General features: G+C 40.5%; 1 protein-coding gene across 1 annotated transcript in view; it reads right to left on the bottom strand.

Annotated features, from left to right (window-relative positions):
• LOC103810680 (pro-neuregulin-1, membrane-bound isoform-like) overlaps nt 1–4,819 on the bottom strand; it is a gene marked incomplete at both ends in the record, with an annotated part of 7,127 nt that overhangs the window by 1,920 nt on the left and 388 nt on the right. The gene's annotated exons all lie outside the window — the stretch shown is intronic.

Genomic DNA, 4,819 nt, shown 5'->3' with positions numbered 1-4,819 from the left:
TGATGTTTGACACCACCTAACAGCTTGTGTGGACATGTGATATTTCCTGTATTGTGCAGGTTATCTTTCAGCCATACTTGTAGACACTTGCCTAGGTGGAGAGCAAGCTGTAGCCCTGGGATGCTTCAAAATGCAATGTAAACAGGCTTGATGTTTTGAAGAACTCACTTTAACCCAGTGAGATGGAAGAAACACAGGTGCAGTTGTATCACTTTAATCTGGGCACCCACTGTATGTCTGCTGCAGTCTTCTCCATATATTAAGTAATATTGAGGCAAACCACCTTTGTGGTATGCTTGGCTTTGTGAAGAAACTCTGTGCCCTGTACATTTATTTCAATTGATTTTGTTTTACATAATGCATACAGGTAAGGCAAGGAATTGTGTCTTCATTTTATTATTATATTAAAATAGCTGAAGCAACCATATTTCTTACAAATCCATTTCTAACAAGTCAAGTTTACTCTTGTTTTTAGAAAAAAATAATTTGTAAGGAGTTTTGTCTCAAAGAGCAGGAGAAATAGTATGAATATTTATAGCCTTAAAAATATTATTGAGACATATCAGGACAGAATTCAAAACAGTCAGAGTAGAAGATGACTCATTAATGGCTGTAAATGAAGCAGCCCTCTAGCAGTACAGTACTCCAACAGTATGCACTTAAAGCCCTGGATAAGGGATCTTTTACTCAAAGGCTTGCCCTTTTTTCAAACTACACCCTGCTACTCAAAAAGAATACCTCTCCCTGTAAGATCTGCTTCTGCTGTATCCTTAGCTTATTGCCACCATGACACTGCTGAGCTTGTATTCAACCACGAAAGGGAAAGAAATAGATCTGCAGAATGCAGTCCCAGCTCACCTTATCTGACTGCTTGAATTCATTTTGCATCCAGTCTCCATCTGTCATTCAGAATTGCCTGTCTGCAGGCAAATATACAGGCTAAGCTTGGATAAAGCCCAAGGTACAGGGCAATTGCACACGAAGTTTTCTCAGACTACTGCATCTTAAGCCATCAGCTACACAAAGTGGCAAACACCTTGCCTCTGCCACAAAACACACAACCCTAATAAAGCAGTCTCTTTTCATGTAATTAAGAGCGCCTGACTCTGTAGAGCATGCTACCCAGAACAACAATATACACATCTCACCTGGGTTTGAAATCACAGAAGGAAAATTAAATGCTATCAGTAAAAGGAAACAGGCATGGGGAACTTAGCAGGTGAAAAGCCCTTGTCTTGTCCCTGTCTCTTCTGTATCTTTATTGGCACAAAGAAATAGGTTGGAGCTTGGATGCACAAATCAATCAATCATGGCATCATGAATCATCAGCAATCAGCAGAAGAAACTCACTGACTGCCTGCTCTTACTCAGTGAAAAAAATTAGATAAAAAGTGAGTGCTTTAAATGCTTCACTAACACTTTAAGTCATTCAGTTTCTCTTGAATTTCCAGTGTAATAAGAAAGAGAACAGCCACTTACTGTGATTCACCTACTGTATTGTCATAGAATCATAGAATCACAGAGTGGTTAGGGTTGGAAGGGACCTTAAAGGTCAGGTAGTTCCAACCCCACTGCCATGGGCACTAAACCAGGTTACTCAGAGCTCCATCCAGCTTGGTCTTGAACACCTCCAAGGATGGGACATCCACAGCTTCTCTGGGTAACCCGTGACTCATCACCCTCACAGTAAAAAAATTTTCTTCCTAATATCTAATCTAAACACGCCCTCCTTCAGTTCCAGGCCATTCTCCCTTGTTCTATCACTACATGCCCTTGTCAAAGCTTCTCCGCTTTCTTGTAGGCCTCATTAGATACTGAAAGGTGCTATAAGTTCTCCCTGGAGCCTTCTCTTCTCCAGGCTGAACAGCCCCGATTCTCTCAGCCTGTCTACATAGGATTGGCGCTCCAGCCCTGTTATCAGCTCAGTGGTTCCCTTCCGGACTTGCTCCAGCAGGTCCACATCTTTCTCATGCTGAGGGACCCAGAGCTGGGCACAGTACTCCAGGTGGGGTCAGCAAATGTCAGAGCTCTTCACCCTCTGAATCAACCCCATGAAGTCATCCTAGGGAGCTCAGAGGATTGATTCCCGAAGTTCATTTGACATACAAAGCAGTCTTCAGAAATCTAGGCTTTGAAGAAGCCTGCATTGCCACAGTGTCTTCTAAACTCCTAAAACACTAGGAAAGCCAGCTAGTATCTGCTTCACTTTGGCAAATACTTTGATCCAGTAGTATTTACACTGGCCAATGTGCACAATAAATACCAAGCTGCTGTATTATCTTTTTCTTGCCTACTCTATGTGCCAAGATAAAGTCTTTATTTTCAGTTTCTGAGCTAGACACTGCCAGATATTTTGAAGTTTGTTAAAAAGACTAAAGCTATTTAGCTTTAGCTGTGGCTGTTTGGCCAGACCTCAGAAACATTTATTTTTATCCCCAAAATAAGTAGTTTTTATTCTGCCATCACACAATGAGAAAGGTGATCTCTTGCAAAAGTCACTGGCCATTGGACACTATTTACAAACTTGGTGAGGTTTTTGTAAATATGTAGAAGATATTATTCTCAGGTGTTTGGATTGAAGGTGTCAATAAGGCTGTGGTGCTCTGCATGCTAACGGTTCTTCAGAACCACAGCCTACTTTTTATGTAGCCATTTGATCTTTAAAACAGCCCAAGACAGCTCAACAGCTACTCTAGCCTTCCTAGTTAGTGTTTCCAACGGTTGGTCACAGTAAAAAATCACAATAAAATGCTTCTTGTAACAATACAGCAGGACACAAACATGACAAACATTTATCAGTGTGTTATCATGAAAAAATCCCACAGAAAATAAGTGGGGGAAAATACTCCTTGATCACTGATATTCCTTTAATTTGTAATAGGATCTTTTTAACATGGTTGTGTTTACTGAAATGTGAATGTTTTTTATGCATTCATTTGCACTGCATTTCCCCCCATTTTTCTTTAGCTTTACAAGACATGCCTGTCCCACTATATAAAAATAAAGTCCATCTCCTCTTAAGCAGTTCATATCTACTCAGTCCTGGATGCACACATGAAAAACAAAAGAAGAAACGACAAAACACTGATGTGTCCCCAAACTAAAATCTCAAAGTAGGAAGGCAAGGAAAATCCTTCAGATATCAGCAGCCATCCCTTATCTTCCTCCTTTTTCTACTCTACTTTTAGTGATTCTCACATCTCTAACTGGAAGGGCTTCCCTGTTTTGCACTGACATTTCTAAAACAAAATAGAAGTGAGAAATTTCGACAATGAACAATATCCTCGTGACTGTGGAAGAAGTGTGAAATACACGGTAGAGCCTGCACTCTGCCCACTTATGGTGGGTGAATAGGACTTCAGATTTACATTTTCTAGAGAAAGGCTAAAATTTTTTTTCATTATGTATCTTTTGGGGAATTTCAACACTTTTTGGCATATCAAGCTGAAAAATAGTCTCACACATTCCACATGCACCAATATCAAATCAATAGCTATCAGCTAATTTCCCTTCTGATAGCTCCTGAAAGGTTTTTTTTGAATATAAAAAAGACAAAGAAGTGAGCTGAGAGAAGACAGGTACTCATTCAATGTCAAACCAACAAAGTCCAGCCCCAGAAGGTGAAATTCTGGCCTCAGTGAGTCTGGTCAATCAGCATGAGCCAAAATGTAAGAGGAGAAAATACTGATTGCTCCTCACAAGCAGCACTATGTTGCTGGGAAAGCTGAAGGCCAGGCTCTGTTCTGAACATTTTCTTTCAAGAATAGACTGAAAATACAACTCCAATTGAGACATATGGCCCTGCAAATGAGTCCAGACAATTTGCCAGGCTATCTGCCACCTGGAACAGCTCCATTTCACAAATGCTGGAAGGAGACATCACAAGCTCCTTCTTGACATCTGTGCGACCATGGCATGGAGGCTGTGGTGATGCTGCTCTGTCCAAATACTTATTTCACTTTGTGTCCTAGGCTGGGGCACAAGAAACTGCAAGGGAGGGCAAGATTGTCAGGATTTCAACCTGAATAACTCTAAGAAGACAAATGTCTGATTGATTATGGCTTCTGTTTTGCCTAATGAGATGAGCCCAGACAAACAGGCACTGGACACCTTGGAAGCAAAGACCTGTTGCAGAGCCCACCTCAAACCCTCTGTGTCTTGTATGATGGGAAGGCATAGCCCAGTGCAGCAGATAGTAGTCTTGCCTACCAAGAGTAGAAAAGAGAGTTGAAGGGCTGTGTTCAAACATAGCTTCCTTTGATGGACAAATTACCACAATCCAAACTTTTTAACATAAACAACAAGGTAGAGACCAAACAACAAAAGCCTTTTCTTGTATCAGTTTGGTAAAAGCATGGCATAGCTTCTGCCGCACAGAAACAAGGCATCAGTCCATCTTTTGACACTTACATTTAGGGTACACTTTCCCCCAGACAATAGGATGAGATTTGCAGGCTTTACTACTCATCTGACACCTGTTAGACCCGTGCCTTGTTCTGCATGTGCAGGAATGTCTCCGGTAAAGGACTACTGCATGCTTGCCTAAGGCATTCATAGATAATGCTGAGAATATTCAGCCCTTTTTAAAGACTAAGCTGCTTGTAGAGCAAATATCAAAAATATTTCAAAATCTACAAACCTTTGATGATTTTGACTGTTGTTTGATTTTAGACATAAACATAAGGTAACTCTGTACTTGTCAGTAGTTTAAAAATGGCCTGTCTCCAAGGTTTACTGCTTAAAATCATAGCCTTTGGCTATCAGAAAACAAATAGAAATTGAAAAGGGAAATTGAAATATGAAATATTTTTATATTTAT

Source organism: Acanthisitta chloris, unplaced genomic scaffold (genome assembly GCF_000695815.1).
Source record: "Acanthisitta chloris isolate BGI_N310 unplaced genomic scaffold, ASM69581v1 scaffold21321, whole genome shotgun sequence".
Taxonomy (NCBI): Eukaryota; Metazoa; Chordata; class Aves; order Passeriformes; family Acanthisittidae; genus Acanthisitta; species Acanthisitta chloris.
The sequence above is the reverse complement of the archived record's forward strand: the minus strand, read 5'-3'. Positions and strand labels throughout refer to the sequence as shown.